The 16,312-nt window shown below is 38.4% G+C and overlaps 1 pseudogene; it reads left to right on the plus strand.

Annotated features, from left to right (window-relative positions):
- The first annotated feature begins 10,678 nt into the window (after window positions 1–10,678).
- LOC134326742 (zinc finger protein 850-like) overlaps window positions 10,679–16,312 on the plus strand; it is a 143,499-nt pseudogene continuing 137,865 nt past the window's right edge.

Below are 16,312 nucleotides of genomic sequence, written 5' to 3' on the forward strand. Positions count from 1 at the left end.
CATAAAGAAGTCACATAGAGAGAATAGGTTTATCACAGAAAATTTGACATTAAAATTATTGCTGCTAAGTGTCATCACTTTACATATTATTTAGCCTATAACTTGAGAATTAAACCAGCACAAATGTTTCTTTTAGCAGCACAAACCAGCACAAACGAAGCACAAACGAATGAGATGGTTTTGGTGCAATTTGGGCTCTGATGGGGGGCTGGTGACGTCACGGGTGTAATATTTATAGCTTTATAACTTGAGAATTAAACCAGCACAAATATTTCTTTTAGCAGCACAAACCAGCACAAACGAAGCACAAACGAATGAGGTGGTTTTGGTGCAATTTGGGCTCTGATGGGGGGCTGGTGACGTCACGGGTGTAATATTTATAGCTTTATAACTTGAAAATTAAAACAGCACAAATATTTCTTTTAGCAGCACAAACCAGCACAAACGCAGCACAAACGAATGAGGTGGTTTTGGTGCAATTTGGGCTCTGATGGGGGGCTGGTGACGTCACGGGTGTAATATTTATAGCTTTATAACTTGAGAATTAAACCAGCACAAATATTTCTTTTAGCAGCACAAACCAGCACAAACGAAGCACAAACGAATGAGGGGGTTTTGGTGCAATTTGAACGTTAATGGGGGGCTGGTGACGTCACGGGTGTAATATTTATAGCTTTATAACTTGAGAATTAAACCAGCACAAATATTTCTTTTAGCAGCACAAACCAGCACAAACGAAGCACAAACGAATGAGATGGTTTTGGTGCAATTTGAACGTTAATGGGGGCCTGGTGACGTCACGGGTGTAATATTTATAGCTTTATAACTTGAGAATTAAACCAGCACAAATATTTCTTTTAGCAGCACAAACCAGCACAAACGAAGCACAAACGAATGAGATGGTTTTGGTGCAATTTGGGCTCTGATGGGGGGCTGAGTGACGTCACAGGTAATAAAATATAATGCTTAATTTCTCTAAAACGGTGCCAGCACAAACGATGATTCCTACGGCACAAACCAGCACAAACGCAGCACAAACGAATCATAATATTTATATTCCATTTTTGACCACATGGGGGGCCAGCAAAATTTGACATACTGTATTTAAATCCTATTTAATCAACGTGCAATAGAAAAAAAATAGATAAACAAATAACTATTAATTCTGATTGCCTTGTAACACTGTTATCATATATAACTTTCCCTGCAATAATGTTTAGTGTATAACCAATAGTCACGTCAAGAAAAGAAAACACAAAGAAAAACTTCACAGAATAAAAATGATCATGTGGTATACATCACTGCTATACGTTTATAAGTGCAGAACTACTGGAATTTATTACAGTTAACTGAGGATCTGAGCATATGAGAGAGTGTCTGTCACCAGCGCAGACTCACGCGCACACACACACTCAGCAAGCGGACGGGAGGGGAGAGGCTCGTCTCTGTAGCAACCGGAGAGCAGCGCGAGGCTAACAGTAGCAGCGTAGCACACGCGGAAGAGAAGCGAGCGGTAGCAGAAACCCACGGCGATCAAACGAGCGATGATCTAGTGGATCCAGGACGATCACGGCACCAAGTGTAACCGGTGGATGTCGACTCTGCTACCACAATAGACAAATGGACTCTGCGTTGTGTATTCGATGAGGATTTTATTCTGTTAACAAAACAATATAGCCCTTAGTACTGGTAGAAATCCCCTGCTTCTCCTCTACACTCCTCACATCTCCTCATACAGTACAAAATTCAAAAGGGAGGACAGAAGCAGGGCTTATAATAAAGATTACAATATAATACAAGAAAATTACTAAAACAACAGCTTATTAACAATAACAATTGCTTTTCCATTTACAGACTAGACCAACACATACAGCAATGACGTCACTCCATTACGCTCTGTGCATAAGCGTAGCCAACAGATTTTCTCAAATTTATTCATATAATTATGCATACCTGTTAACAAAACAATATAGCCCTTAGTACTGGTAGAAATCCCCTGCTTCTCCTCTACACTCCTCACATCTTCATATAAAAAGAATATAAAGAACAGACTTATACATTGCGTGGACCATGCTGTGCATTATTAGCAATATAATTAGAAGTATTATTCACTTATATATAAAATATAACATAATAATATAATATAATAATAATAATAATAATAATGTACCCAGGAATCTATATATAAACTTGGTGAGATATTTATATTAACTAAACGTGTATGATTAATATAAATTTAATTTGGAGCATATTGTGATACCTACCTCCTCATACAGTACAAAATTCAAAAGGGAGGAGGTAGGGGGAGGGGAGGAGACTTCAAGAAAGGCGGGAAGGGGACGGGACGTCCCAGTGTGAACTTACCCAGCACCAATACAGGCTATATGTAAAAAGTGAATTGTGTGTAATTATAACAAACATATATAGATTTTTAACTATGTTACACCTACACAGTGCACTAGATAGTGTATTACATAATTAATTATGTTCCCTACACAGTGCGCTAGATTGTATATCAGATAACGGATTTAATACACGATCGCATCAAAAAAGTCTGTGTCGCCTTCGTGCGCGTGCGTGTGTGCGCTCTTGGCCGCTCGTTCTAGATTCCGGGAGATTTTATCTGACTTGTGGGAATCAGGAAGCCGCTATGTATATGCTGGAGACTCCCAGAACTTTTTCTGTACTTTATTTTACAAAAAGTCAGAGTGTACAATGAGAGGGGGAATTATGTTTCTTATTATATAATTGTTTCTCAACAAAAACCCCAGACTTCATTAAAGTTTATTACATTAATGAAATTACTTTTTATTTGCCTACAAACTGTAGTGGGTTTTCACTGCACATGATGAACTAATAAACACAAAATCATTAATTAATCAAAGCAAATTGATGATACATTCACCTCATAACTCATGATACACTGCTCTACTCTACATGAAAGTAAGTACAAAGTATCGGTATTGGATTGATATCGGCGATACTGGCCCTGTATTTACTTGGTATCGGATCGATATCAAATTTTGCAGTAGCGCACACCACTAATACAGAAGTTTTACTCCTAAGCTGCTGTTCAACTCCAGTCCAGTTGGTGACGCTGGTGCGTCTTAAGTTGTTCTGCCAACCGCCATTAAACATCATAAGAAGAACAAGAAGCTGCTGTGTTTGTACTGTAGAGCCTCATCTGTAAGTAAAAGATGTATTTAATTATAACCCTTATATTTAATTATAACCACATTCTAATTAATAATAAAACTAGAGTTTATAATAAAACATCACTGTGAGGATTTGAGGAGCTTTAACTAAGTTTAAATTTATTTAAACACACAAACTATTAGCTGCTCCGCTAACTGTTAGCATCACACATGATTCAGTACTGATGAACCGATTCATTTGAACCGATCCAGCAAAATGAATCAATTGAGCGGAGCTGATTGAGTTTCTTCATGATTAAATCTCATTTTTATATAAACACGTGATATTTTTAAACTTTGTTTATAGTTGAACTTTGTTTATAGTTGAACTTTGTTTATAGTTGAACTTTGTTTACAGTTGAACTTTGTTTATAGTTGAACTTTGTTTATAGTTGAACTTTGTTTATAGTTGAACTTTGTTTACAGGTGAACTTTGTTTATAGTTGAACTTTGTTTATAGTTGAACTTTGTTTATAGTTGAATAGTCTGTCTGTCTATCAGATCTTTAATAATGCAGTCAGCAGAAGAGGGAGACGTCACCCCTGTGGATCTACAACAAGAAGAATTCCAGAAGAAAATAATACAAAAGGAGGAGGAGGATGATGATGATGATTTCTTCTGTAAGTAAATGTGGAGCATGATGACACTTTTCCACCAGACAGTGTGGTACAGTATGGTACAGTGTGGTATAGTGCAGTACAGCTGCTACACTCCAGTCTGGATTTAAGTTTTAAACTAACTAGGATTTATTTATGATTAGAGAATTAAACCCACAACCTTCAGTTTCCTCCAGTTGTTGAGTTTCTTCTTCTCATATTGATGAATTTCAGGTGAAGTCACTTTAATCCCTGCAGAACTTGTTGCTTCTGTGGAACTGCTCTTCTCAGAGGACCAACAGTGTGAAGGTTTCCAGATGAAGCCTGTGAAGAAAGAAGAACCTGAAGATAAAGATGAAATCAGTAAGACTTGAGCAAAATCATTTCTCCTTATTTGGTCGTGTCTGAATCTCTTGTAATATTTTTGTATATTTAGTGCATAAGTGAGCAAGTGAGTGAAATGAGGAGACAGAAGATAAAGAAGATTAAACAGATCATGCTGACTGTACCGTGTATACACTAGTATATAATTACAGAGTAATGCCAGGTGAATACAAGTGGCTGAATGATTGGGTAATGAATGAGAAGAAATAAAGTCGAGTATATAAGCTGATATATTCAATATATACGGGATTGTTTGTGCTGAAGGTCCTGGAGAGATGAGTCTGCACCTTCCATCCAGATCTTAACTCTCCTTCTTTTTTTAGAAAGTGTTGCAGGCCTGAAACGCAGGAATGGATGTTTATTAATAAATGAAATGAAGTTGAGCAGATAAAAGATGAAACATCTCAGCTTCATCCTGTCAATAAATAAAAGTAAAAGTCTGTGTTTTTATTATTATTTGCTTTTTCCATACTGTCCCAACTTTTTCTGATTTGGGGTTGTATTGTTATTATTATTAAATCTGCTGAAACCCTGTTTGAACAAAGGTTTGTAGGTCATGTTTTTGACAGGTAGTATAGAAGTACGTGTCTGTTAGTTCTAACTTAAGTGCTTAATAAAGAAGTCGGCCGTTACTAGTCAAGTCAAGTCAACTTTATTTATATAGCGCTTTTTACAATAGACATTGTCTCAAAGCAACTTTACAAAATCCAGGACCAACAGATACAAAAACCCCTGTTGAGCAAGCCGAGGGCGACTGTGGCAAGGAAAAACTCCCTGAAAATTACAGGAAGAAACCTTGAGAGGAACCAGACTCAGCAGGGCCCATCCTTCTTGGGTGGCCTGGAGGATACTTTAAATAAATACACGATTTACACAAATCATACAAACACAGAATTAAATGATCTAAAAGTCATAACTGGTAATAAATAGATAAATAAACAATTAAATAATAATAGAGTTGTTATCCGCTCTAGTCTTCAATAAAGTCTGTAGTGATTTCTTGTCGTTGCAATTACTCCAGACCCGTCACATCTGACAGGAGCAGCATCGTTGTCCCGGCAGTCTCGACTTTAATCCTTAACCTCGGCGGGTAAACAGGTTTCCATCAGAATGCCCTCGGGGTAAAACAACAGAGAATGTAGTTAATAATGTACAATGCTAGTTGACAAACAGTTTTACAGAGAGTTTTAGACTCCGGCAGCCCTAATTATTACAGCATAACTAAAAGGGAGAGCAAGCAGGTAACAAGGTCATGAAGGCTTTCACAGGACATCAGCGCCCATCTCCCCACCGTCATCAAACCTGAGTGATCGGACAAGAGAGGCAGAACGACAGCAACCCAACATCCCTGATCACCACAAGTTTCTATGACCAAGAACCCCCAAGCTCTGCGCCTTTGTCTATACTAATCAAAAGCCTGAGAAAAAAAATATGTTTTCAGTCTAGACTTAAACATTGAGACTGTGTTCGAATCCCGAATAGAGGCAGGAAGATTATTCCAGAGTTGTGGAGCTTTGTAAGAAAACGCTCTTCCACCAGCCGTGATCTTTTTAATTCTAGGAACTATAAGTAACCCTGCATCTTGTGAACGAAGTGGACGCGCTGGGCTGTAGTGATTAATAAGTTCACTCAGATACTGTGGAGCCAGACCATGTAGCGCTTTATAAGTTAGTAAAAGTATTTTGTAATCAATGCGAAATTTAACTGGCAGCCAGTGTAGAGATGATAGAACAGGAGTAATATGGTCAAATTTTTTAGTTCTAGTTAGCACTCGAGCTGCTGCATTTTGAACTAATTGGAGTTTGTTTAAGGATCTACCAGAGCATCCAGTTAGAAGAGCATTACAATAATCTAACCGAGAAGTTATAAACGCATGGATCAGTTTTTCGGCGTCATTAACAGATAGTATATTTCTTATTTTAGAAATGTTACGCAATTGATAGAAAGCAACTCTAGTAATATTATTAACGTGTGTATCAAATGAGAGATCTGAATCTATTGTGACACCTAAGTTTTTTACATCTGGGCTGGGAGTAACAGAGAACGTGTTTAAGTTTAGCACCAGGTTAGACAACTTGTCTCTTGCAGCTTTAGAGCCAACAAGTAAAACCTCAGTTTTATCTGAATTAAGTAAAAGAAAATTACACGACATCCAGTTTTTTATGTCGTTTACACAATCTTCTATCTTACTGATTGTGTCAGTATCATTTGGTTTGGCTGATATATACAGCTGTGTGTCATCTGCATTGCAGTGAAAGTTTATGCCATGTTTATGAATAATTTCACCTAGTGGAAGCATATAGAGTGTAAATAATAGCGGTCCCAGTACCGACCCCTGTGGAACACCACACTTTACTTTTGTAGTTTCCGAGCATTTATTATTTACATAAACGAATTGAGAGCGGTCAGTCAGATATGATTTAAACCAAGAGAGTGCGAGTCCTTTAACACCTACTGTATTTTCTAGCCTCTCCAGTAAAATGTTATGATCGACCGTATCAAACGCTGCGCTAAGATCTAATAGAACAAGAAAAGAGACACATCCATTATCAGAAGACATTAACAACTCGTTAACTACTCTAATTAATGCGGTTTCGGTACTATGGTTGGGTCTAAATCCTGATTGAAATTTTTCATGAATACAATTTTCATTCAAATAAGAACATAGCTGTTTGGAAACGACTTTTTCTAATATCTTTGAGACAAAAGGAAGGTTTGAAATTGGCCTATAATTAGCTAGTACATGTGGATCAAGATTAGGTTTTTTAATCAGGGGTTTAATAACAGCACTTTTAAACAATTTAGGTACATATCCAAGGCTAAGGGATGCATTGATTAATGTAAGCAGGGGCTCTACAATAGCTGGGAGTAAATCTTTAAGTAGACGAGTTGGAACAGGATCGAGTATACACGATGATGACTTCGATGATTTAATCAACACAGTTAGTTCATTTTGGGAGATTGGATTAAAGGAATTTAGTTGGATTAACTCGTTACTGTTATCATCACTGTTCTCACCAATGCTGCTCAGAGTGAGTCCATACTTAACATTGGCAGGTGACACTCTGACTCTGAAGTCGTATTTTTTCTATCTTGTCATTAAAGAATTTTAAAAAATCATCGCTGGTACAGTCAGGCGGTATATTAGATTCAGTTTCATTGACGTTTTTAGTTAATTTGGACACTGTCTCAAAAAGGAATCTGGGATTGTTTTTATTTTTCTCTATTAGGGACGAATAATATAAAGATTTAGCTTTTATAAGTGCATGTTTATACTCAGTTAGAGCATCTTTCCAAGCAATCTTATACACTTCCAGTGTAGTGTGACGCCACTTGCGTTCTAATTTCCGTGCTGCTTGTTTAAGTGCGCATGTGTGGTCATTGTACCAAGGAGCAAGTTTTTTCTCCCTAATCAGTTTAGTTTTAAGTGGGGCTACGTTATCTAAGGTTGCGCGCAATACAGTCTCTAGGTTTTGAGTTGCCTGATCTAGTTCTTTAGGTTCTGATGCTGGTATATTTGGTAATTCTGGTAGGCAGTTTATGAACGCTGCTGCAGTTGCAGATGTAATAGTGCGCTTATATTTAAAACGATTTGGTTGCTGTACCTTATTGGACAGGGACACTTCATAAATTAGTAGAGAGTGATCAGAGATTAAGTCATTCTGTGGTACAATTTCCAGGTTGTCTATGTTTATACCATAAGTAAGTATTAAATCTAAGGTATGTTTACAGCGGTGAGTGGGTCCTGTTACATTTTGGGTGATGCCTAAAGATTTTAAAATAGAGTCAAACGCAGTTTTGAGTGGATTACATTTATCCTCATAATGGATATTAAAGTCACCAACAATTAAAGCTTTCTTAGTTGATAAAACTAATTTAGAAAGAAAATCGGCAAATTCGTTAAGAAATTCTGAGTAAGGACCAGGGGGTCGATAAACAGTAACCAGCTTAAACATACTAGTTTTATCAGATGAACATTTATTGGTTATGTCAGAGATAAGAACTTCAAACGAGTTTGTTATGGGAGTTGATTTTACAGTGAGACCTATGTCCTTGTCATAAATTGCGGCTATTCCTCCACCACGACCACTAAGACGTGGCTTATGTTCATAACTGTAACCCGGAGGAGATGCTTCATTTAAACCTAGATACTCATCAGGTCTAGCCCAGGTCTCAGTTAAACAAAGTGCACTAAGACTATTATCTGTAATTATTTCATTTACAATTACTGTTTTGCATGCAAGTGACCTGATGTTTAGAAGTCCTAACTTTAGTTTAGCTTTACTATGGTTTTCATGATGCTCATTTAGATTAATTTTAATTAAGTTATTATGACATACTTTTTGATTTTGTTTTGGCTTACACCTGCCACGGTAAACAGACACAGTCTCAATGGTTTGTGACCTAAGGATTCCGGGTGACGTCCGATGGCGACTCGCAGACAGTTGGTTAGGCCTGTTAGTCTGCTGCCTGGTCTTGGCTCTGGATAGTCATTTAACACTATCTGCCGCTACACTAACGCGGTGGTAAAGCCTGTCACCTATGCTGCAAGAAATGCGAGCAGCACCCTCCCACGTGGGGTGGACACCATCCCGCTTCAAAAGACCAGGCCTTCCACCAAAGGTTTACCAATTATCTACAAAATCAATGCAGTTTTCTGAGCACCATTTAGACATCCAGCGGTTCAGCGACAACAACCTGCTGTAGGTTTCGCCACTGGGTCGAATCGGTAAGGGGCCAGAGCACACTACTGCCTCAGACATCGACCTAGCTAACTCACACACCTCTTTAACATTACTCTTAGTAACCTCAGACTGCCGTAAACGAACATCATTAGTGCCGACGTGGATAACAATCTTCGAAAATCTACGATTAGCATTAGCCAGCACTTTCAGGTTTGCTCTGATGTCAGGCGCCCTGGCCCCCGGAATACAAGTGACTATGGTTGCTGGTGTCTCTATGGGGGTTGCAATACGCACATGTCGGAGCTGAGAATCTCCTATAACCAGTGCACTTACATTAACAGGCTGCTCAGCGGGTGGCTCACTGAGTGGGGAAAACCTGTTGGACACGTGCAACTGAGATGGTCGGTGCTTTGCCCTACGACTATGTCGCCGAGACGTCACCCAGTCGCCCCGCTGTGAGGGCTCTAATGCCGGAGTCTGGGGTTCTATACCTGAACTGCTGGCATTCGGGACTGCTACAGCTGAAACTAAGCCCTCACTAGTAGTGGTCTGTTCTAACGCCCGAATGCGCCCTTCTAACACTGAGATCTTCTCCGTCAGACTAACAACTAATCTACACTTATCACATGTAAAGTTATCACTAAACACGGAGAAGGAATAACTGAACATGTTACACTCGGAACATGGATATAATGCTCCTGCTGGGGCCATAATAACAGAGAAATGTACTTAGCTTTACAAGATGAGTTGGAGATGATGTTTATGTTGGATTCACCGGCGCTTCTGCTGGTAGTCACAGAAGAACGGCTTTAATTCCGGATGAAACAGGCGATGATAAGCTGGAATACAAAAACCACCAACCAAACCAACACAAACGCGCTTCGTTCGGACAAAAGCGGCTGTAATTCTAAAGGAGAACAATGTTATGCGCTGGTGTACTAAACAAATAAACGCGCTTCCTACGAACAGAAACGGTTATAACTCCCCACAAAACAAAGGTGTTTTAAGAGCTGAAATACAGAACACAACCAAACACAAACGCGCTTCGTGCGGACCGAAAACGGTTTTAATTCTGGATAATTAAGATGTTTATGCGCTGAAGTACAAAAACAAACAAAACCGTCTTCGTTCGGATGCCGGTAGCAGAAGTTTCCTAGTTTCCAACACAGCACGAATTTACGTTAGTAAACACAAGCGCTTTTTTTTACGATAAACAAAATAAAACTAAATCAACAACACACGGAAGATTAACGTATAAATTATATGTTTAAAACATATGTATATAAAAAGTTATTTAGCTAAAGGCTACAAACAAACAACTAGGCTAGCGTCTCAGCGTGCGTACCACCGGAAGTGACGTAGCAAGTGCACTCAACAATAGCAAGTAGCAAGTACTACCAACAAAGTACTACCAACAATAACAAACTTATTTTTTTTCTTTCACAAAACAAAGAAATTTCAGGTGAAGGAACCTCGATCCCTGTGGAACACGTCACCTCTGAGGAACACCTCACCCCAGAGGACCAACAGTGTGGAGGTTTCCAGATGAAGCCTGTGAAGAAGGAAGAACCTGAAGATAAAGATGAACTCAGTAAGATATTTTTTATCTTGAGTAAAATAAGATTTGGATTGAATAGAATCAGAGGAACCTGGGATGAAGCATCATACAGTGAAAGCTTTGATAAATATGAGACTCTGGTGAAGATTAAGACTGAACATGAGGATCTGACGCCCACCAGAAGCTCCAGTAATCAGCAAACGTCCTCTGGTACTGTCAGCATTAACACCTCTCTCACAGGAAGAAGGAAACGTCTGCTCACAGTGTGGGAAGAGCTTCAGTACCCGGGGTGCTCTCAAAATACACCAGCGCATTCACACTGGCGAGAAACCATATCACTGCTCACATTGTGGGAAGAGTTTTAATCAACAGGGTAATCTGAAAAATCACCAGCGCATTCACACTGGAGAGAAACCACATCAGTGCTCACAATGTGGGAAGGGTTTTAATAAAAAAAGTGCTCTCAAAATACACCAGCGCATTCACACTGGAGAGAAACCATATCAGTGCTCACAGTGTGGGAAGGTTTTTAATACAAAGAGTGCTCTCAAAATACACCAGCACATTCACACTGGAGAAAAAGCATATCAGTGCTCACAGTGTGGGAAGAGTTTTATTACACAGAGTGAGCTCAAAATACACCAGCGCATTCACAGTGGAGAGAAACCGTATCATTGCTCACAGTGTGGGAAGAGTTTTATTTCACAGAGTAATCTCAAAACCCACCAGCGCATTCACACTGGAGAGAAACCATATCAGTGCTCACAGTGTGGAAAGAGTTTTAATTCAAAGAGTAAGCTTAAAATACACCAGTGCATTCACAGTGGAGAGAAACCATATCAGTGCTCACAGTGTGGAAAGAGTTTTAATGGACAGAGTGATCTCAAAAGACACCAGCACATTCACACTGGAGAGAAACCGTATCAGTGCTCACAGTGTGGAAAGAGTTTTAATGGACAGAGTGATCTCAAAAGACACCAGCGCATTCACACTGGAGAGAAACCGTATCAGTGCTCACAGTGTGGAAAGAGTTTTATTACACAGAGTAATCTCAAAATACACCAGCGCATTCACACTGGAGAGAAACCGTATCAGTGCTCACAGTGTGGAAAGAGTTTTAATCAACAGAGTGCTCTTAAAATACACCAGCGCATTCACACTGGAGAGAAACCATATCAGTGCTCACAGTGTGGAAAGAGTTTTAATTCAAAGAGTAAGCTTAAAATACACCAGTGCATTCACAGTGGAGAGAAACCATATCAGTGCTCACAGTGTGGAAAGAGTTTTAATGGACAGAGTGATCTCAAAAGACACCAGCGCATTCACACTGGAGAGAAACCGTATCAGTGCTCACAGTGTGGAAAGAGTTTTAATGGACAGAGTGATCTCAAAAGACACCAGCGCATTCACACTGGAGAGAAACCGTATCAGTGCTCACAGTGTGGAAAGAGTTTTATTACACAGAGTAATCTCAAAATACACCAGCGCATTCACACTGGAGAGAAACCGTATCAGTGCTCACAGTGTGGAAAGAGTTTTAATCAACAGAGTGCTCTTAAAATACACCAGCGCATTCACACTGGAGAGAAACCATATCAGTGCTCACAATGTGGAAAAAGTTTTAATCAACAGTCATCTCAAAAAACACCAGTGCATTCACATTTTACAGAAATGATGCTCACAGTGTTGGAGCTGCTTTGCTCATTTATCAGCACTTCGACACAAGTGTGACTCATCAGATTGTACCAAACAAGCTAAAATATAAAAATATAGTGAGTGAGTGAGTGTTGAGGAGAAATGGTTAGCAATGAATGAATTATACTGTGTAATTAATAGGTCATTAATTACACAGTAAATATTAATAAGTAAATAGTAATAATAAAAGTATAAATCTTTAGGTTAAACTATTACTGGGAAATAATGTGATTATCTATAGTGGAGTGAATGGTGGGTAGAACTATGAGGTTTAGAGCCTGATGTAGGTGAATGCTATCAGTTAATAGTGGAAGTGAATTGAAAATAAAAGGTATTTGATCGGCTAGCATATATTGGTCTTAGTGATACTGTGCTTGGTTGGTTTTCTTCATACATTTCTAGACGTGTACAGTATGTTCACAGTAACTCCTGTTACTAGTGGTGTCCCTCAGGGCTCTGTCTTGAGGCCTATACTGTCTATAATTTACCTGCTTCCCATAGGACGTATCTTTAGGAAATACAACGTTCAATTTTATTGTTATGCGGACGACACCCAGCTATACCTGTACACTGTGCTCACGGCTACTCTTCCTCCTCCATCTCTCTCTGATTGTCTAATAGAATTAAGAACATGGTTCTCTTACAATTTTCTCACATTAAATGCTGATAAAACTGAAATTCGTCTTGTAATTAATTATGAACTAATGTTTTGTATTGTAAGGTGTTCTTGAGTGTTTTCAAAGGCGCCTATAAATAAATTGTATTATTATTTTTATATGTTGGCACAGATGTTACTTATATAACTTGTGTTTCACACATTTTCATTGTTTGGCTTATATAACTTGGTACACTCAGTTTTGTACAATCTGATGTTTTCATATACTTGAGCAGTTGCTACAGTCTGGGCAAATGGCCACCTATCCAGTCTAGAATTAGTATTGTTATGGTCATTTTTGTGTCATTTATGTATTTTGCTTGTTATTGCTTGTTTGCTAATAAAATATCTACATATTGAACTTTAATCCTTAGTCTCAATATTGATTCCTGAAAGCTTCTGTCCTGCTTTTAGATAAATAAAAACGTCCCAGTCAGTGTACTGAAGAGCAGAGAAGGCCACCGCTAGCCAGGTCTTTACCTGTTTTAGTTCTGGTTTGTAGCAACTGGTGAGCGGTCTGTGTGCTGGAATCAACATAACAGAGGTGTGGTCTGAGTAGCCACAAAGTCCACATAGGAGTGAGTAAACTGACATTGTTCAGCTCACGTATGGCATTGAGGTAAAAGATATTTGGTATAATAAGAACATCAACATTTTTCAAGGTTTTGTTGGTTCATTGGTTAAAAAAGTCTCCATATAGATATTATATCACTAATTACACTTAGCCCTGATTGCTAAGTGAAGTTCTGTGTTCAGCTGTATTGAGGACATCGACATTTTCCTCAGGCATGTTACATTTTAACAAAAAGCATAAATTTTTTGCTTAGATAACAATAACGACACACTCTAAAAAGTAATTCAGATGGCCTTTAGCCAATACTTAAATATATGCACTGCTGTATGATAAAAAATCAAGTTACATTATATTACACAATTTTTTACTTGCAGTTGTTATTTTATTGAGTTCTGATAACGCACAAATTATAAGTGTTGTTTCAACACACTATAATGAATCACCTGAATTTAAGATATTAGATTAAACAATAAAGAACGAAATTTAGCTTCTAGCAACTTAAAATACATACATTGTATGACTTAATTTTCTCAGTATTTTGAATTCGCCCCGCCCACACGGACAACAACGGTCTGCGTTCTCAAGGCGCGCTTTCTTCGTTGAGGAGTGAGTTTTTCACAAGCGAGGTGAGCATTCTAACCCTTACAAATTTTTTTGACATATATATATATATATATATATATATATATAGAGAGAGAGAGAGATATTTCACTTTTGTGATTTGAATAATCTGCCCGTTTTGCAGGTGAAGGTCGGTAGGCACAAACTTACAAGCGCGAGAGAGCGGGAAAGAGAGAGTTTGAGTGCTATTCAAATTAGCTAGTTAGCTAGCCAGCTTTTCTTCAGCCTGGCATAGACGACACACCATTTGGTGTTATAAACTTGACATTTTTGTGGATTAAAATATTTGCATTTACATAAAATGTTCCCGGTGAGCTATTAAAACCATATTTTTGTGTAGTCTATTTTGCGATGTTTGTGTAGGAAAAGTAGCAAACAACTGTGCTAAGGTTAGCTAGCTAATTGTTACGTGTTTGCGTTCTAGGTTAAAAATAAACTAAACAATTAACATTACTCATTTGTTTAATACATATAATTTTTTAAATACTGTATACTGTTTGGGGCATGTATTTTGGTTAATTGCCATTGTAAGGTTTGGTGTATCATAGCTTTGTACTCTTTAAGTAAGTTAGACATATTTATGGTTTACTCCACACCAAACGTGTTTTGACATATGTAATTTCTTTTTTATATCTTTTTATCTTAAAGGGAAATTGTTTGTTAATAATTTGTTAAATTGGCAATTAATTAACAAAAATACCACCACAGATTTGTTATAACACAATGCATTGGGCTTGCAAATTGTGTACATTTAGGAGAACTACCAAAACTGAGTTGTTAAAACATTATAGATTGTATCACTGCCATGGAAGACAACCTATGCCATGTCCTCATTTGGATTGTTTTTGTTCCTTTAAAACATGGGGTAGCCTCAGGTCACACCTATCAAGAAAACACTCAACCCAAGAAAGTGTAAGATCTTCCGAAACAGTCAGTTTTCATTGCCAGTGCTGCAGTGTAGGCACAATCTCAACCAAAAAAGAGTATTTTGAACATCTTGGTCGCCATTTGAGAAAACAAGAAACTGTCAGCTGTGTTTTTAAAAACTGCAATTTCAAAACTAACATTTATGGAACTTTCGCTGCCCACAGAACTCGCAAGCATACTCCCCATTCATTACATGACTTTAAAGAAGACCTGGTAAAGAGGTTTGTAAGCCCTTCAAATACAGCTGACTGCTCTGATTTAATTATTCAGGAGGGTGACCAACCTAGTATTGATGACATTGAAGATGATGATGGTAATGTGAGAGACTTGCCAAAGCTGATTGAAAAACGCTTGGCTCACTTGTTTTTGAAGTTAGAGAGTATATTTAATGTACCCAACAGATGCATTGATGAGGTTGTAGAGGAGTTGCATTTTATCTCTCATTCAGCCTCCACTCCCATCATGAAAGATATTTTACAGTCTTGCCTGAGGAGGCATAACTGTGAACTTGATGAGGTCATTGTGTCAGAAATGGTAAAGGACCTTTGTTGTGCTAACCCCATTAGCTCTGCTTTGAGTAGTGATGGTAGTCTTACCTCTGCCTACAAAAGAAGAGAGTATTTTAAGGAGCAGTTTTCTGTGGTTGAACCCACTGAGTATGTTCTCAGTGCTAAAAGCAGCTTTCAGTATGTTCCGATTCTGAAGTCATTACTTCAGATTTTGAGCAGCAAAGATATACAGGACTGCATCTTGCGTGATGGTAAAAGTCAGAGTACTTTGTATAAGTCATTTCATGATGGCACTTATTACAAAACCAATGAGCTGTTTTCAGGAGATGACATTACCATTACTCTCATTCTCTATGTGGATGATTTTGAAATATGCAATCCTCTTGGTACATCCAGGAAAAAACACAAAATCACAGCTGTGTACTGGATGCTAGCTAACGTCCCCTCACTGCTCCGATCTGCACTAAACTCAATTTTCTTAGCAGTTCTGTGCAAGGCTGTGGACATTAAGAAATTTGGTTACAGTGCTGTGTTGGAGCCACTGCTTAAAGATCTTGTAATCCTAGAGGAAGAAGGACTGTATATTCCAACACTGGGGAGAAGAGTTAAAGGCACAGTGTTTAGTGTTGTTGCAGACAATCTTGGAGCCCATTCTGTGGGAGGATTTGTTGAGAGCTTTTCCTGTTCATATGTCTGCAGGTTTTGTCTAGGTGAGAAGGCAGCCTTTCAGACAAAAGAAGTAAGAACACAGGCATTCCCACCCAGGACTAAAGAACAGCACACACTGCATATTCAGACTGTACAGGGCAATGCCAGTTTGACTCATGTTTGTGGAGTGAAGAGGCAGTGTGCACTTACAGGAAAACTGAAATATTTTGATGTTTTGTCTGGCTATCCACCTGATGTGTTGCATG

This window comes from Trichomycterus rosablanca, chromosome 14 (assembly GCF_030014385.1).
Source record: "Trichomycterus rosablanca isolate fTriRos1 chromosome 14, fTriRos1.hap1, whole genome shotgun sequence".
NCBI classification, from domain to species: domain Eukaryota; kingdom Metazoa; phylum Chordata; class Actinopteri; order Siluriformes; family Trichomycteridae; genus Trichomycterus; species Trichomycterus rosablanca.